The sequence below is a fragment of the Gorilla gorilla genome, chromosome 17, assembly GCF_029281585.2.
Source record: "Gorilla gorilla gorilla isolate KB3781 chromosome 17, NHGRI_mGorGor1-v2.1_pri, whole genome shotgun sequence".
Taxonomy (NCBI): domain Eukaryota; kingdom Metazoa; phylum Chordata; class Mammalia; order Primates; family Hominidae; genus Gorilla; species Gorilla gorilla.
The window spans coordinates 56103288-56123511 of record NC_073241.2 but is presented as its reverse complement, the minus strand read 5'-3'; the positions used below and the strand labels follow the sequence as shown (position 1 = coordinate 56123511).

The following is a 20224-nucleotide window of genomic DNA, read 5'->3' as shown; positions in this document are numbered from 1 at the left end:
GATAATGTCATTAGTAATCACTAATTATTATTATTAATTATTAATAGCAACTAATACTGATTTCTAACATAATGGTATTATTAATTATTAATACTAATACTTGTTATTAATCAATATAAATTGCTAATGTTTTATTTACTATGGCTGTTATTGATGTTATTAACATTAATTTCATTGTAAGCACTTTAATTACTAATAGTAATGATTGATATTAATTAGCATAATTTTATTAATATTAATAATTGATATTAATTATTAATATTAATATTATTGTTCCTGATATTGGGGGGAGACGATGCTATAACTCCCAATGTCGCAGAAAGCTTACACCACCTGTGTTGTTCCTAATAGCCAGCGGGTAGAGGATGACATTACTCAAAATATCACAGTGGGTGCACATCCCTGCTGTGATATTGTTCCTGATATCCGGGGTGGGGGGGGAGAGGATGATATCACTCCCAATATTGCAGGGGGCGTAGACCCCTCCTGTGATATTGTCTCTAATATCCAAAGGTGGAGAGGATGACATTTTCCCCAAATTCGCAGGAGGTGTACACCACCCCTGTGATATTGTTCCTAATACCCAGGGGGCAAGAGGATGATACTAGTCTCCGTATCACAGGAGGTGTACACTCCTTAGTGATATTGTTCCTAATATCCAGGGACGGAGAGGATGATATTACTCCCAATACACCAGGGGGTGTACACCCCTTCTGTGACATTGTTTCTAATAGCCAGCATTGGAGAGGAAGATATTACTCCCAATATCGCAGGGGTATACACGCCACTCCAGCCCCATTATATTGTTCTGAATATCCAGAGTGGGAGAGAATGATATTACTCCCAATATCTCAGGGGGTGTGCATCTTCCTGTGATATTGTTTCTTATATTCAGGGGGGGAAAGATGGCATTACTCCTAATATCGCAGGGGTTGTACACACCTCCTGTGATATTATTCCTGATGTCCAGAAGGGGAGAGCATAATATTACCCTCAATATCGCAGGGGTTGTCCACCTCCCCTGTGATATTGTTCTTAATATCCATGATGGGAGAGGATGATATTCCTCCCAATATCGCAAGAAGTGTACAGCATCCTGTGATATAGTTCCTAATATCTAGGTGGGGAGAGGATGATATTACTGCCAATATCGCACAAGTGGTAAAACTCTTTCAAAGTTTTTCCTACAATTCGGGGGGAGAGGATGATATTACTCCCAACATGGAAGAAGGTGTACACCCCCCCCCCCACCTTGAAATCGTTCCCAATATCCATGTTGGCAGACGATGATATTACGCCCAATATCGCAGGGGATGTACACCCACCTTGGGATATTGTTCCTAATATCGAGAGGGGGAGAGGATATTACTCCCAATATTGCAGGGGCTGTACACCCACCCAGTGATATTGTTCTTAATGTCCAGAAGGGAAGGGATGTTATTACTCTAGATATTGAAGAGGTTGTACTCTCCCCCTGGGATATTGTTCCTTACATCCAAAGGTGGAGAGGATGATATTACTCCCAATATCACGGGGGGTTATACACCCCTCTTGTGATACTGTTCTTAAGATTTAGGGGGGGAGACAATGATATTACTGTCCATATCACAGGGTGTTTTTAATATTCAGTGGGGGAGAGGATGATATTAATTTCAATATCACAGGGGACACACCCCCTGTGATATTGTTCCTAATATCCAGGGGAAGAGAAATGATATGACTCACAATACGGCAGAGGTTGTACACCCCCTCCATAATATCATTCCAAATATCCCGGAGGGATTAGAATGATATTACTCCCAATATCACAGGGGGTGTACACGACCCCTTTGATATCGTTTCTAATATCCAGGGAGGGAGAGAATATTACTCCCAATATCACAGGGGGTGTACATCCCCCCCACCAACATTGTTCCTCATATTTAGTTGGGGAGAGGATGATAATACTCTCAATATCTCAGAGGGTGTGCATCCTTTCTTGCGATATTGTTTTGTAATATCAAGTGGGGGAGAGAATGATGTTACTACCAATATCGCAGGGGATGTACACCCCCGTGTTATTCGGTTTTGAATATCCAGGTTGCGTGAGGATAATATTACTGCCAGTATCGCAGGGGTTGTACACCCCACCTATGATATTATTCCTAATATCCAGAAGAAGAGAGAATGATATTACTCCCAATAGCGCAGGAGGTGTACACACCCCTGTGATGTTGTTCCCAATATCCAGTGGGGGAGAGGATGATATTGCTGGCCACATCGCGGGGGGTGTACACCACTTCTGTGATACTGTTTTTAATATCCAGGGGGAAGAGGATGACATTACTCCCAGTATCGCAGTGCGTGTACACCAACTATGTGGTATTGTTCTTAAAATCCACGGAGGGAGAGGATGTAATTACTGTCAATATCGCAAGGGGTGGACACCCTTTCTTTGATATTGTTCCTAATATTCAAGGGGGAGAGCGTGATATTAATCCCAATATCGCTGTATACACCCCTTTTTGATGTTGTTCCTAATATCTGGTGGGGGGGGCGAAGTCTCTATTACTGGCAATATCACAGGGTGTGTACACCACCCCTGTTATATTGTTTCTTATTTCCAGCAATGAAGAATATATATATCAGAAACAATATATATTGTTTCTGATATCCAGGAGGGAAGAAATTAGTATTACTACCAATATTGAAGGCATGGACACTCACCATGTGATACAGTTCTCAATATCCAGGTTGAAAGAAGATGCTATTACTCCCAATACAACAAGGGGTGTACACTCCGCCTGTGATATTGTTTCTTATATCCAGGAGGGGAGAAGATACTGTTACTCCGAATATTGAAGGGATGTACACCCCCATGTAATATTGTTCTCAATATCCAGGTTGAAAGAAGATGCTATTACTCCCAATATAACAAGGGATGTACACCCCGCTTGTGATATTATTGGTAAAATCTAGAAGAGGCGAGAACGATATTACTTCTAATAGAGCAAGGGGTGTACACCCCCCCGATGATATTGTACCTAATATCTAAAAGAAGAGATGATGATATTATTCCCAATACCCCAGAAGGTGTACATCCCCCTGTGATATTGTTCCTAAAAACTAGTGAGGGAGCGCATGATATTACTTCTGCTATGGCAATGGCTGTGCACCCCTGTGATATTGCTCATAATTTCCGGGGGGTACAGTAGGATGTTACTCCCAATATAGCAATGGGTGTACACCCACCTTGTGGAAAATATGTCTCCCAATATTCAGGGAATCACAGGATGATATTACTCGAAATATCGCAAAAAGTGTACAGTCCTTTTGTGATATTGTTCCTAATATCTGGAGGGGGAGAGGATGACATTACTTTCAACATTGCAGGCTGTGTACACACACCCTGTGAAATTGTTCCTAATATCCAGGATGGGAGAGGATGATATTACTCCCCATATAGAAGGAGGGTGGACACCCCCCATGACATAGGGAGTAATATTACCCCTTCTCCCTCTCTGGGTATTAGGGTCTACATCGCAGTGGGGTGGACACCCCCCGACATATGTGGAGTAATATCACCCCCTCTCTCCCACTGGGTATTACGGTCCACATCGCAGGGGTGTAGACACCCACCATGATATGGGGAGTAATATCACCCCCCTCTTTCCCCCTGTGTATTACGATCCACATCGCAGAAGGGTGGACACTCCCCGCGATATGGGGAGCAATATCGCCCCCATCTCTCCTCCTGGTTATTACAATCCACATCGCAGGAGGCTGGAGACCCTCCGCCATATGGGGAGTAATATCACCCCCCTCCACCCCACTGGGTATTATGATCCACATAGCAGGGTGGTGGACATCCCCCGCCATATGGGGAGTAATATCACCCCCCTCCCCTGGCTGGGTATTACGATTGACATCGCAGTGGGGTGGACACCCCCCAAGATATGGGAAGGCAGGCAGAGTGATTCCAAAGCTTGGTAAAGGTTCTAGAAATTTGTATTCAACTGCTTCGATGTATACATCTTGGCTTCTTTGTCAAAAAACAATGGATTGTAATGTGTGGATTTATTTCTGTGCCCTCCTGTCTGTTCCATTAGTCTGTACATCTATTTTTACGCCAGTACTATGCTGCTTTGATTACTATAGCTTTGTAGTATATTATGAAGTCAGGTAATGAGATGCCTCCAGCTTTGTTCTTTTTTGCATAAGATTACTTTGGCTATTCAGAGTTTTCTGTAGTTCCGTGCAAATTTTAGAATTTTTTTTTATTTCTAGGAAAAATGTCATTGAAATTTTGATAGGGATTTCATTAAATCAATAGATCATTTTGGGTAATATGGACATTATAACAATATTAATTTTGGAACTGTCAAATCTTTAAAGCTGAATTTCTCATACTGAACTTCTTCCATGTTCAGTATACACTGAAGCAGTTGAATACAAATTTCTAGAACCTTTACTAAGCTTTGGAATGACTCTGCCTGCCTTTCCATGTTACACAGCTTGCTGATTCTCTTATGATCACATGCCTCCTGCCCAGCCCAAAGATGATCCATTTAAAGACTTTAGAACAGAAACTGGCATATAGTAAGAGCTCAAAAAAATTTTTTTTAGTGATTATGATGATGATAATTAGCCCAGGCAGCATGGTCAGCCACTTCAATATTTAAGGGGGTACTGTGCCAAGCTTGACCCAGTTCCCTCCACGCATTCATCCTGCTCCTCCTCCCAACTGCAGAGCCTTACTAAGGAAAACTATAGAATCTTGACGACCTCCCTACACATTCATGCTAGCTTCAAATGTGCTGCTAGCTGACCAAAACCTTATTATTTATATTACGTGCCTTCCATAGCACATTTTCCAAACAAATTACTCCAAATCTCTATGTTAAATCTTCTCCACCTGTAGTCTCTCTCCCACCTGATTCCTGCAGGAATTTATTTTCATGCTATTTAATTAACACCAGAGCCTTCCTTAATATATGAAAGATAGAGTTTGTTCAATACATATGTATCTGATTGAAACCAAAACCAACAATACTTGGTGTCATTTCAATGCTAACTTCCATTTCCTTTTTTCCTGAAGAATTGGTGAAAATCTTAGCCCAGTGCAAGTAAGGGAACATTTCTGTGCACAGCTCATGCAGGGCCTTTTTGTTGTCTTGTTTCCACTCCTGATGCTGTTCTTCCTCTGTGTTCTACATTGTCCTGTTCCAATTCAGTCTGTATCAAAATGGCCACAGTGAGGATTCTATGAATCTAGTCTTTGGTAGTAACTGCACACAGCACTCTATCTCTTGGTCTGCTTTTTAAAGTTTCTTATTTATTTATTTATTTTTCTTTTATGAGACAGGATCTTGCTCTGTCACCCAGGCTGGAGTGCAGTGGTACCATCATAGCTCATTGTAGCCTCAAACTCCTGGGCTCAAGGGATTCTTCCACCTCAGAGTAGCTATGACTACAGGCGTGCACTACCATGCCCAGTTAATTTTTTTTTTTTTTTTTTTTTTTTTCAGTAGAGATGAGGTATCAAACTCCTGAGCTCGAGGGATCCTGCCTTGGGCTTCCAAAGTGCTGGGATTACAGGCGTTACCCACCACATCCAGCTCCCATTTTAAATAAAGTCTTCTTCACAATATTTGCACAGCTGTGGATAATTCTAATTCCTACTACAAAGTGGTAAGAATGTGCAGAGGATGGAACTTGCAGGGCATGTTCTCTTTGAACTGTCTCTCCTGTTCCCTGGGAATTGCTTCTCTCTCTTCTGCTCAGTTCTCTGAGTCTGCAGTAATCAAGTTCTTTCCTAATATTTGCATGACTGGGTCCCTCCCTTTTCTTCCCACCCATGGCTTTACTCTGCAGCACAAGGAGCCTAGCATATGTGTGTGTGGACACCTCAGTCCTAGGTCCACACACACACACACCTGCTAACTATTGGCCACCAGCTGTCTATTGGCCATCACTGGGACCTAAGGTTGCAGACAGAGGCAATGTAGTTCAGGTGGGGAGAGGGAAGCAAAAGAGACAGGTCCAGTCTCTAAGAGCAGAGAATTCCAGAGTCCTAGTTATGGAGAGTGTGGGTGTGCCCAAGAAGGAAGGTGGTGTATCCTGGGAAGGAACAGAGCATCCTCAAACAGGAACCCAGGGCAGGGGTCCCGAGTGCCTAGGTCTAAGGCCAGGACTACTGCTGCCTTCATCCTTCGCTGCTCTGCAGGGGAAGTACCAACAGACAGCAGAGCCCAAGTCACCACTTGAAAAATGTAAAACCTCTATTCTGGAGTAATTAATTCTCTTATGATTTCTGTGATGTCCTATCCAACATTCCTTGATCTGTACTGCCTGAGGGGCTAACCACCTTTAACCACCTTCAAATGAGATGCACACAAATCTTCATCTCCATCTTAATATAAGGCATTTCCTCCTGAATCCTCGTTTTCTTTCCTCCTTTCTCAAAAACAGTGTCATTCCTCATCATGGAGGCAGCATATGGGCCACTGATGGTATGCAAGATGCCCTTAGGTGATACACGGAATGGATTTTCCTGAAAGTATATATATTGAATTTAATATGCATTTTAAAAATATAACTAGCGTGTCAAACCTGTGGTATTGTTGCATAGGTTGATGCTAAGTAAAAATCAGAGTTGAATATGTGTGTTGATACACACACACACGTGTACATATACATACACACAAAAAAATAATAGTAAGGAGCTGACTTCAATATGGCAGAAATGGTGAAGGTGGCACAGAAATGAAAGCAGTTTGGGAAATGCTGTGGAAGGAGAGCTCATTAGGAAAAGCTAATTCGGACACGTTCCTCGTCCTACGTCTTCCAGTTCACAACTGTACAAATCTGGCCCCTATGAAATCAATTTTCCTCATCTACTTATCTCAAAGCCATTAGTAGGATCAAATGAAAAATATACAGAAATGCTATAATGTGGTTCTCCAAGGCTGACTTCTCTGTAATCCCAGTTCTCACATTTTCTAGATTCTGGCTTTCTCAGCTGTACCTTTCTATTCAATCATTTTGTTTTTTTCCTATCCACTGCTATTGGCTCATTCTCTCCCTCTAACTTGATTCTAGTATCCTAGAAATAAAGGCCTCTCCCTTATTTTTAGTCAAGCTCACTAAAACAGGGTGGTTTAAACAACAGCTATTTATTTCTCACAGCTCTGGAGGCTGGAAGTTCAGGACTAAGGTACCAGCAGGATTTATTTCTGGTGAGACCTCTCCTCCTAGCTTGTGGATGGCTGCTTTCTCAGTGTGGAGAGAGAGAGAGAGAGAGAGAGAGAGAGAGAGAGAGAGAGAGAGAGAGAGAGAGAGAGAGAGAGAGAGAGAGAGAGAGAACATACTCCAGTGTCTCTTCCTCTTCTTATAAGGACACCAGCCCTTTTGGATTAGGGCCCCACCTGTATGATGTCATTTAATCCTCATTATTTATTTAAGGTAAATACAGTCGTATTGGGGGTTAAGGCTTCAACATATAAATTTGGGGGGAATGCAATTCAGCCCATAACACTTCCCCTAACCTTACTTCCTTCATTAGTGCACCAGCAAACTAATAAAGTGATGGACATACACTAAAGATTTTCAACCAGAGGTTCAGTTACCCATAATGCTTTTCAAAATTACAGAATCCCAGGCCCCATTCCAGATCTACTGAATGAGAAAACTGCAAATGGTGCCAGGGTTAGTGATTTGTACATCTGTGCAGGTGAACTGATGTGCATACCTGGTTGAGAACCACTGAGCTATATATATTATGCTTCACCTTCAACCTCGATTTCTTCACTATCCACTTTCTCCTCACTCCCTGATTTTTATCTTTATTCAACTGCAACAGTTCTTTTTAAAACCACAGAATTATTTCAAAATCACATGGCATTTAAAAAATTTTTATTCCCTTTCATGTGTTTGCAACTGTTGGACCCCAGGGTATCCCTATTTTATGAACTTCCCTCTTTTTGTTTCCATGGCATTGCAGCCACATGAATTTCAACTCTAACCCATGTGTTTTTCAGGGTCCTTCATAGGCTCTTATTTTCCCATTCCCGGAGACATTTTTTTCTTCTTTCTCCCATAGTGTCTAATTCGTTCCAATGACTTCAAACACTATTTCTGTGAAAACAATTCTAAAATCTTTAGACCACTCTTGAGAGCACTTTTCCCCATTAACGACTTCCAGATACATATCTCAGGAAGGGCCCATTTGTTCCTCACACCCAGCATATTTATTATTCATCAAATATTAAGGGACATGGATTCCAGGCCCTGTACCAGATTCTGGGAGTGTAAGGTGAAACTCAGACACAATCTCGCCATCTGAAAGCTAGAACTCAGAGAAGAAATGTAAGCCAGCAACTTCAATGCACCATAAGACAATACCACAAGGCAGGAAGCTCAGGGCACCAAGGGGCACAGCTAATCCAGATTTGGAAGTCAGGAAAGGCTTCTGGGAAAGAGCAGTATCTAAGTCGAGTCTTAAAATATGAGTAGGAGTCAGTGAAAAAAAGAAGAAAGAGAAGAATAAATCCTAGTGACCATTTATCAATTCTGAATGAAGTAACATCCAATTATTCTTTGGCTTGAGCAAGTCCCTTGGGTACAGGCTTAGGGGTACCTTCCAGAGCTAAAGGATCCAAACCACCCATTCCTCAGCATGGCAAAGGCAGGGGCTGGGTGTGCCCATTACTTAGCCATGGCCAGTTAAGTAACCTTTCCCAGGACTTTTGCTATAAGCAAAGCAAGAACGTGGAACAAGTGTATTTTTTTTCACATACAAAGACCTAGAGAGGAAGGAAAATAAACATGGAGAGTGGCACTGTGGGAAAGGGAAGTGAGTGTTTCCAAAAAGGGGTATATTGTGGTTAAGGCCTCTGGATTTGGGGTCATGGAGAGCTGACCTTGAGACTCTATACTTCTACTTGTGACCTGTATGACCTTGGGCAGTTTTCTCAGTTTTCTAAATAATGAGATGGAATAACAATCCTAGCTATATCGCCAGGTTACCGTGAGGATTAAATGAGCCATTTCATTTAAAGCACTTAGCAGAATCCATGGCACAGATTGTGATGAACAAAGTGGTCAGAGGGGTCAGATGCTGCAGAAGAGTCAAGGAAGGTAAGGACTGGAGCATGTCTCCTGGAGTCACATGACAGGAAAGGCCCATGGAACCTAAAAAGAGCAGTTTACAGAAACAGATAAGGGAAGAAATGAGACTGGAACGGGTGTGAAAGCGTGGAAGATGGGAAAAGCAGAGACAATAAGTGGAGATGATTCTTTAAAGACATTTGGCTGTAAAGGGAAAATAGATTTAATGGTCTTTGGTGGGTAACTTGGAGTTACCTTTAAAGTTTTTTTCTAAGTTGGGAGACACATCAGCATGCTTAAAAGATACAGACACAATATGAATTAGAGAATTAAGATACAAAAAAAGGAGACAATCAATTAGATCAGTGGGTCTCAAAGGGTGGCCTACATACCCCTAGGGGTCCCAAAAACCTTTTCGGGGAGGCTGAGAGATCAAAACTGTATTCATAATAATAATAATAAGATAGCATTTGCCTTTTTCACCATGTGACTTTTGTATTATCAGTGCAAAAGCAATGGTGGGTGTATTAGTCCATTTTGTGCTGCTATAATAGAACATCTGAGACTGGGTAATTTATAAAGAAGAGAGAATTTTTTTCTTACAGTTCTGGAGGCTGGGAAGTCCAAGATCAAGGGGCTTGCATCTGCCAAGGGCCCTTTTGTTATATCATCCCATGGAGGAAGACTGAAGAGTAAAAAAACACAAGACAGAGCAAGAGGAACGGAGTCAAACTCATCCTTTTATCAGGAATCCACTCCCACAATAACTCACCCACTCCCTCGATATTGGCATTAATTCATTTTCTGCCCTTATGACCTAATCACCCCTTAAAGGCTCCACTTCTCCACACTGTTGCACCGGGGATTAAGTTTCCAGCATATGAATTTGGGGGGACACATTCAAACCATAGCAATGGATAAAACTGCTGGCCCCATGGCATGAATCAAGGTAGAGCCATCACACCATCATGGCTGTCATTATCCTCTTCACCACCACACACAGTAAGATCAACACCAGTTTCCCTTAAGAAAGTTCTTGGTGACACACACAAATTTTAATCTTATTAAATCTTGATTCACAGTCCATATCTTTTTAGCACTCCATGTGGCAAAATGGAAAGTGCATATAAAGCACTTCTCCTGTAGACCAACTGTGATGGCATTTTTGGGGGTCTATATAGTTGTGAGCTGAACTAACCCCTTTTTTCATGAAATACTATTTTTACTTCAAAGAATGGCTAACAAACCATGGCTATTCAAATTGAATGTTTGGAAGATATTTTCTTGAAATAAGCAAAATGAGCCTGTTGCCTCAAGAAAAACTGATGGAATTTGTTTCCAATATCAATATTTGAGCTTTTAAGCAAAAATTATAATTTTGGAAAATTTGTATCAGCCTCATGAGTTTGACAGCTCTCAATGCTTAAATGCTCTGATGTCATTGGTCATATTAATGAATGTGGTATTTTTATGTTATAAAATAAAATATGCCAACATTTGGATGGTCTGCACAACTCAGTGAACCAATATTTTTCAAAACACCATGAATAATGTTAAAAATCATGCCTTAGTAAAAAATTAGTTCAAAGTGTAAATAGATTAATGGATTTTAAAGTAACAAGGTATGAAAAAATCATTAATATACTTTCAGATTCCACATTGCAACTAGATTTAAGAAAGTACCACTTGTTAAGTTTTGGTATAGTATTAAAGAAAAATATCCACAATTATCTGAACAGATTGTTAAAAAAAAGTCCTCCCTTTTCCAACTACATATGTGTATGGGGTAGGACTGTCTTCTCATACTTCAACTAAATAACTATTTCACAATAGATTGTATACAGAAATCCAGGTGATTTCTACTAAATCAGACTTAAAGAGATTTGAAAAAATATAAAACAATGCTCTCTTTTCACTAATTGTTTTTGTTTTGAAAATTACATTTATTTTTATTTATGAAATAAACGTGACTTATAAAATAAGGTGACTCACACCTATAGTCCCAGCACTTTGGGAGGCTGGGCCAAGAAGATCACTTGAAACCAGCCTGAACAACACCAGAAATTCAACACCAGCCTGGCAACATAGCAAGACCCCCCGTCTCAACAAAAAATGTTTGCAAATTAGCTTAGCATGGTGGTGCATGCCTGTAGTCCCAGCTACTCAGGAGGCTGAAGTAGGAGGATCACTCGAGTCCAGGCGTTCGGGACTGCAGTGAGCTATGACAGCACCCCGGTACTCCAGCCTGGATGGAGCAAGACCCTGTCTCAAAAACATAAACAAATAAATAAATAAAAATTCAATTTAGTTAACATATATTGGGTTTATTCTTGATATTTTAAGAAAATTATAACATATTTTTAAAATTTTTCTGTTTCAGTTCCTAGTATCAACATATATAGTTCAATTTGAGGACTGCTGGATTAGAGAATGGTACTAGAGGAGGTAGGAGAGGGCGGGACCCATAACAGAGGTGGAGAAATTCATCTGAGACAAGGGAGGGTTATTTCTCCAGTAAGAAACAGAAGGAGGAGGGGATGACACAGATGTGGAGACATTTTTAGATTTGGTGGCAGGAATTTGAAGGATTTCCCTTTGAAGGTTTCTTTTCATTGTGATGTAGGAGTTGAAATCACTGGCTAAACATAAGAAGAAAGTGCAGGGGATACCAGGAGTTTGAGCAGCCAGGGGAGTGGCTCCAGGGTACCTATCAGAGCCATGCAAAGGGAAGACGGAGCAGCATCGGAGCCCCCAGGTTGGGGTGAGTATTCCTGAATCGTGGATAAATCTTCAGAGAGCATTACCCTGCTGAAGCAGCTGGGCGGGAACACTGAGCATAATAATATCAACCAGCATTTACGATATGTATTTAATTTCTTATTTATTTAATATTTCAACCATACAGAAATAGAAAGAATGATATCTCAAACACCTGCCTGTCCACTCCCAACATTTCAAAAATTTTAATGTTTTGCCATAGGTAACAAACTGAATGTTTAAACTAATTTATTTCTAGATGTTGTAAAGTGTCCTAAAATACTTTCTTAGTTGCTTAGTCCACTCTTTATCTTCTAATTTTATAAATGTTCAGTTATTCAGTTCTGCTTCTGCTGTTGATTTTGAAATCTAACTCTACTAGATGGACAACACACTAGGAATTGCACACAGTACACACACCTCGATCAAGATTTCAAGACTGAGGTGCTCACTGAAAGTGACCACCTTGCCATCTTTAGCTTCAGAGAGCAAACAATTTTACTGGGAAAATGGTTAAATGGATCTGTTTTCACTTTCTCTTTTAAAAGATACAATACGGACTGTTGACTCCATGTATTATGTAGTGAGGATGTGATGCAACCAAAAAGATCAAAGTTCAGCTTCCTTGTTGGGTGAACAAATTACAATGGTTAGAGCTAAATCTTCAGAACCCTAACTCGGGGAATAGTTCATGTCTTCTACTACTATGTAATTTTGACAGACAACTAACCATTAGAACTTTAATCTTATCAACTATGGAAGCACTTGTTCTTCTTTCACCAAAATTAAAGGTTTCTGGGATGACATAATACTTAGGAGTGTCTGAGGAACTATATTCCCATATTCAGCTGTAGTTAAACCTAATGATCTCAACTGAGGCTGAGGCCTTGAGGCACTCATGAGTTCTGGTTCTAGCAATTTCTTTTGGCCTCCCTAACATCTCACGAGCCACAAGGCACTTGGGGCAGCACTTTCTCTACTCAAAGTGTTCTGCAGTATGAAAAGGGTAATATGAGGTTTTATACTTATTCTGTGAGATCTCCAATGTAATACGCTTTCAAAGGGTAAAGTGTTGAAACTACGAAGGCACTATAGAGTTCTTTCATTTATTCCACACAATTCCTCATCTTTAAAATGGAATTATTAGCAATAAAAAGAAATAAGAATCACATTGCTCTTGAAAGCTTATAAGGTGATTTTCATATGCCCCTTTGGTCAGTTACAAAGACTGCACAAAAAAAATGATTACAACAAAAATATTAAGTATATACTGAGTATGTCTATGAAACCATTCAGACTTTGTTACAATGTTCTATTGTACCAATCACTCTCAGATATCAATACAAATCATAGTTCATTACGTCAGTACTTTACTGGTTTATTAAATTGTTTCTCAAGAAGTCTCTCCCATTTGAAATAAAAATTTATTTTTTTACTCTAACCAGTTAAACAGTATAGGATTCTGTGTTTGGTAAAAGATTTTATCAAATGATTCTGAAATTAGCCAATTTTTCTACAAACTTACTCTATTTTCAAGGAAGACCAAAGTACAACCATAAATTATGGAGCAGTGTAATTATAACACAACCCTGTATGTAATTATAACTAAAGCAGCCCTGTGTACAATTCCTAGTGAGTCATCCATTACTGGTGAAAAAGGCCTTTGATTCTTATACCTCCTTACTGGGGCAACTCATGTCTTTTGGGGAGCGACATGAAGGGGATCTGATATTTATATGCTTGGAAATAGGGAGGTATGAAGCTATTTTGGAAGGATGTTGTGGGAGAAATAAAGAGAAATGGCATCTAAATAAAATTAGAGGAACAGGAAAGGTTTTACAGAAAAAGTGAAACTTAAATTGAATTTTAAAGGATGAGATATAGGCTACCTAGTCAGGGAAGGGAAGAAAGAATGTGTAAGAAGCCCTAGGACTTCTGTTGGACAGGTCCCTGCTATGCACTCAATTATGTCCTCCTCCAAGTTCAGATGTCAAGAACTCATCAGGACATACAGAGAGATACCAGGGATGTGCACACACAGAGAAAAGGACATGTGAGGGCATGGCAAGAAGGCATCCCCTGCAAGCAAGGAGAGGCCCCAGGAAAAACCAAAGTCACCAAATTACCCTTGATCTCCGGTCTCCTGTGAGAAAATAAATGTCTGTTGTTCAAGCCCCCCAGTCTATGGTACATTGTTATGGCAGCCTGAGCTGACCAACACAGTCCTGTGTAACTAGAAAGAAAAGTGGGTGTCAGGATGGTGGAAGCCAAGTGTGGGGAGAACCTGCAGCCAATGATCAAATGGCAAGGGTCAGCAGTTTGAAATCTACCTGGAACACAAGCAGCACCTTTGAAGGATTTTAAGCCAGAGGGTCGCAAAATCAGTTTCAGGTTGTGTGTTAGAAAGCTTACTCTCCAGCAGTTTGGGAGGCTGGGGCAGGCGGATCGCTTGAGGCCAGGAGTTTAAGATCAGCCTGGCCAACATGGCGAAACTCTATCTCTACTAAAAATACACACACACACACAAAAAATAGCTGGGCATTGTGGCGCATGCCTGTAATCCCAGCTACTCAGGAGGCTGAGGCAGGAGAGTCGCTTGAATCCAGGAAGTGGAGGTTGCATTGAGCCGAGGTCGCGCCACTGTACTCCAGCCTGGGTGACAGAGTGAGACTCCGTGTCAAAATAAAAATATTAAAAAAAAAAAAAAAAAGAAAGTTTATTCCTGCAGCAATGATGGGTTAGAGGGGTACAGGGCTATGGGAGGGAGACTCTCTAGGAGGCTAATAATCCAAATGTAAATCATTAAGGTTTGACCTAAGAAGGTGACAATGGGGTAAAAAGAGGAGATGAATGCAAGAGATATTTATGAGGTGAGAGTGACAGAATCCTGTGTTTGATTGGGAGTGTGGATTGAGAGAAGAAGTCAGGAATGACTCTCCACTTTCTGGCTTGGGGTAGCTGGATGAATGGAGATGGCATTTGATTTGAAGAGAAAAAATACAAAATTTTCTTTTGGCTACAGAAATGTTAGAGGTCATGTGTGTAGGTGAAAGAGAGCAGTGGACAGAGTGCTTGGGTGGAAGGCCTCTAATTTCCCAGTGAAGAATGAGGCATGTGTTCTATGCAGAACTGGGGTAAAGGGAGACAGGTGGAAGAATGGTGCAAAGGGGCATTTGCTATTTTTCAGCTGCCTGTATCAAGCCTCCTGCTGAGTTGCATCCCAGAGTCCTCTTGAAGAGGCAGCATGCTAAAGTGATAAAAAACTAGAACTCTGGAGTCTGATTGCCACAGTTCGAATCCAGCTTCACTGTACACTGGCAGTGTGACCTTCAAGCAGAGTCTGTCATCTCTCTCTGCCTCAGTATCCTTATCTGTAAACAGGGACAGCAATAGTGTCTCCTTCAAAGGGTTGTGTTAAGGATTAAATGAGATTGTACAAAAGAGCTGCCATCATTATTACCCCTCACCCACTGAGTGTGGCTTTGGGAGGGGGATAATGCCTGATGACTCTCTCCCTCTATGGAAGTCATCTCTCTCCCTGACCCAGTATCAAATGCTCACTTCTGCAATTTTGCTTCTGAAGGCAGCAATGCCAGAAAAGGAGGAAGGCTGGAAGGCCATCCATCCCAGCAGCTGATGTGTAGGTCCTGCCTCCAGCTTCCAGAGCTACCTGGGGTGTTGCCACTTGCAAACTGGTTCTCCATCCTCCCCACAATTCTTTGAGCCTCAATATACTTTCAATAAACTTTCCTCTGCTTAGGGAAGCCAGAGTCATTTTCTGTCTCAGCTAGGGTTCTGACTGGAGAATGAGAAAGACAGATGACTCTGAACCCATATAGCATTGCAGGGTGACACTGAGGAGCACCTTTACTTTAGAAACCATAATTTCACCAAGTTACTGATTCTCCAAGGTGTTATTCGCAGCAGTACTCAGTAATGTCATTTATTATCAACCACAAAGAGTTAATAAGCCAATGAGGAGATGACATACTAATCAGCTTCTTATTTTTTAATAAAATTTACAAGATATTTTTTATTAATCCATAAAACAAAGTAAAGTTTCAGAATGTATTACTTCTGCCTTAAACTCTAAAACGTAGCCATGGAATTATCTATATCCATTTGAAGTTTATAAAATTTTATCATTAATGTTTATACTCTACAGTTACCTAACTTCTTATTTTAAAAGCAATATGCATCCATTATCATTGATCTTTACCTATGCTAGAAAAGATTTATTATTTCATTCTGTAATTTGGATAATAAGATTAAGAATGCATGATTTTTTTCAAGGTTTGACATGGATAAGTTTCTTAACTCATAAGCAAATGCCTTTTTTATTTACTTATTTATTTTTTAGCAGCAGTGTCTCACTCTGTCACCCAGATTGGAATGCAGTGGTGCAATCATAGCTCACTGCAGCTCCAAACTCTTGGGCTCAAGCGATCCTCCCACCTCAGCCCCCCAGTGGCTGGGACCACAGGTGCGTACTATCATGCCTAATTTTTAAAAAATTGTCTGTAAAGATGGGTCTCTCTATGTTGCCCAGGCTGTCTTGAACTCTTGGCCTGAAGTGATACTCCTGCCTCAACCTCCCAAAGCACTGGGATTCGAAGTATGAGCTGCCACACCTGGCTTGAATGCCTTTTTTAAAATCATGAGCCTCAGCATCATCCTTACTCACATTTATTAACACTGTTTGCAAAGCATTCCTGCTGATACTGCCTTATTTGAGCCATATTCACTTGTTTACCCCACAATTCTTTTTAATCTTTACAATGTGACTAATTAGTAAGATGACTAAGAGAGTGTTCCCTACTCCCATTGCCATCACAGGCCAGTGATGGAGATAAAAGTAAACAAGTGATTCCAGCATGCTAGACACAACTCTACAATGGAATTTGGGAGCCCAAACTATTATGGAAGCATATAAAAATTGGACTCAAACCAGAATGAGGTGAGAAGGACACCTTGGTCAATTTTTGTATTATTATAAAGAAGTAACTGAGTCTGGGCAATTCAAAAAGAAAAGAGGTCTATTTGGCTCACAGCTCTGCAGGCTGTATAAGGAGCATGGCACCAGCATCTGCTCTGGTGAGGGCTTCAGGAAGATTCCACTCATGTCGGACGGGGAAGCAGAGCTGGCATGTGGGAGACCACATGGTGAGAGGAGGAAGCGAGAGAGGGAGGAAGAGATGCCAGGCTTTTTTCAACAACCAGTTCTCATGGGAACTAAGTGAGAATTCAGTTACTCCTGCAAGAATGGCACCAAGCCATTCACTAGAGATCCACCCCAATGACCCAAACACCTCCCACCAGGCCCCATCTCCCACACTGGGGATCAAATTTCAACATGAGATTTAGAAGGGTCAACCAGACCAAACCATCACACAGGGCATCATAGATTTCCCATAAATTTGCAAAAACACAGAACAGATAATCATCTATTCCATTTCAGATGATGAAAACAGAGCTCAAAGAGGTCAAGGGTCTACAGCCAACAAAAGGTAAATGATCGAGTCAAGACTGCCAACTCTTACCCTTCTCCTTCCACTACACAGTGGTATTATCAACAAAATCATTACCATCACTTTATCATCATCATCATCATCACCAACACAGTAAGAAATTTCACAGGACATATATTCCCATAACTACAGTTTATATTTTAAAAGAGAGATAAGGTAGCATCAAAACACCAGTGAATGAGTCATTATATTACCTAGTTATAACTGTAGAGTATCACATAGGCTTTCCGGTTGTTATGGGTTTCTTAAGTGACTAGAACCAAGCAAGTTTGCGAAGAGTAGATTTCATGAAGGAGATAAATACTGAGGAGTGTTTGAAGAAGAATCAGAAAATCCTGTGGCAGTGAGAGAAGGGAAAGGGATTGAGGATAAAAGAATCACCTAAGTTGGCTCCAAGGTGGGGCCTGACAAGGTGTGGTCGCAGCATACTCCCTGCAGCAAAAATACAGGCCAAAGTGCAGCAAGAGATAAGAACACTCAGGAAAGATAAAACCAGTAATGCCAAGACTTGACACTTCTAAGTCCCTGTGAATTTCAGATGTGCTTTCCTGACTGTATGAATGTGAAAAAAAAAAAAAAAGTACAGAGGTTAAAGAGAAGGCTGTATGATCACTTAGGAAGGAAAAAAAGAAAGCATTTGAATTATTAGAAAGGTCATCCAAGGCCATTCCTAAATAACTTGACTGTTGAGATCAGTCATTTCTTTTTGCGGTCACAGATTATGGCCACTTCTGCTTCTTTAAAAAGTGTTCTGTTTCTAGCATTATTCTGAAAGCATTTTTTTTAACCACCTAGTTTTTTGGCCTACTCTGCCGGTCATACCCCATGTGTACAGAATTTTAAACACCTTTTCCGTCCTTGAAGCTGGAAACATCTTTGTCAGTCTGCTAAAAATATGGGTACTCTGAGCCCTTCTGTAATGATCACTGTAGATGACAGAGGTTGCTGAGTGACAGTGGTCACCAAAATGTTGGCTTAGCTTGTAATATATTCAAATTTAATTTAAATATATTCAAATTTAATTTAAATTCTAAAACAATTACTAGTACAGGCTACACTTAGACTGTTAACCATTTCAAACATTTTGTCCAACCCATTAAATCCCGAAGTCCTTTGCTTCTCAGAGAACTGATTGTCTACTATGGACGTCTGAGCTGTTTTTTTAAACGCCCAACCAGACTCTGAGCTGTCATATTAGCTGGGGAAGAGATAAGGTGTAAGAAAAGTATCCAGTCATCCAAGCACATTTCTGGTTTTTTGTACCAGCTTCAGATGAAATACAGTCACTCAATAAAGTCCTTCTGTTTTCTCTTTCCCTCCCTCTCGTTCTCTCTCCTTATTTGCCTAGTGAGGGGAACCCTAAACCCTTTGGAGCTTTTCCAGCAGCTCCAAAATAATCTCTTGACTATTTTCCCAGGGAATTCCTGCCTTAAATGTCAGCAGAGTACAACTCCCCCACAAAGCAATCCGCCTGGATCTGAATCAAGAAAAATGTGCCTGCTACACCAAACACAAAAACCTGGATCTGTGGGGCATGGGGCACAGAGAGAGATTTATGGTGTTTGTGAAAGGTTCAACAACCATTGGAAAGATAGGTTTTCTCCAATTTACCTCACTAAGGAGCAGGAAGCTAAGTTAAACACTCTGATTCCTTGCTGTATTTGATCATTATTTTTATTTCACTCTTTCGGTGGTGAACTCTATTTCTGGAAGCCATCCTGAATTATAACCATAAGGTAAAGCTTCCTTGAAAAAGGAACAAAGCCCCATTAAGCCCTTCGTCGTGATGGTTGTGGTTGCGGCGGCTGCTGCTGTTGTTGTTCTGTTTATTTGTTTGTTTTTAATGAACATACTGATATATAAGTGCTCTGGGGGAATTCATGATGCTGAGATTCATGAAAAGCAAAGTAAGATTTATGAGTTGCGATTGAATCTGCCCCTACCAGCCTGGAGACACTTCCCGTCTGGTACTGAGGCATTGCTGGCATGTTTAGTGCTTTTGTTTCAGTTTTCAATCTCTGAACACATGAAGAAATATTAAAAGTTCTGAGGGCAAGGATGGGAGAAGGAGTCCACAAATCCCAAAGATATACAACAGCACCCAAGGAAAATAGTATGGCATAGTAGATTAAAAACTCAGAAAAAAAAAAAAAAAGTGTGTCAATTAGCTAGTGTTTGCTAAGTACTTGTCATTTTCACTTACACTTCTCTCTGGTTCCTCATGTGTTACTGACCCACAACTTCGCGAGGCTATTGAACTAAAGATTCACAAGGTGGTCTGGCATAAAGACCAATTTTAAATCAATATGCCACGTAACTATCCTCCCCCAAAATATCATAACACTATACAATGAGAAAGTCAAGAAAATGTAATAAATTGTTATTCAATTTTTTAATGAATTGCGCCCTTTTAAACATACCAGGGGTGTGGGGGGTGGGGGGCAGTTAGATTCCAACTCTCACTTGGATCCAGGTCCACATCAAAACATTTCGATGTAGAAGGTATTACTCATATTCACCAGAGCTTCCCACCTCCTGGTGACCCACCACCACTACAAGCACATTATAGCTGCTTTCCTTCATTATCGCATCCTGCATAAAAAGCCACAGACAATCCTGTGGGAAATTTCTGCCCCTAGTCCAAAGAAAAGCCAGATAAGTAGCTGATTATTGCATAGAGCTGACAGTATCACAGGAAGATCAGTAGTAGCAGCTCAAGTACAAAAAGGTTAATTAGCAATACTTAATAAGAAAAGCTACCTCTGGTAGGTGAAGAGTTAATCCCTGGTCAATTTTAAGCTACTCTGCTGAGAGTACTAATAAGTGTAGGGGTTGGAGCCAATGAGGGTGAC

At 40.7% G+C, this 20224-nt stretch overlaps 1 long non-coding RNA gene across 2 annotated transcripts in view; it reads right to left on the bottom strand.

Moving 5' to 3' along the window:
- LOC109024007 (uncharacterized) overlaps positions 1-20224 on the bottom strand; it is a 36052-nt gene that overhangs the window by 4451 nt on the left and 11377 nt on the right. For both annotated transcript variants that reach the window (XR_008673574.1, XR_008673573.1), the window contains exon 2: positions 9691-9772. This is a non-coding gene — a long non-coding RNA (uncharacterized lncRNA). The remainder of the gene's footprint in view (positions 1-9690; positions 9773-20224) is intronic.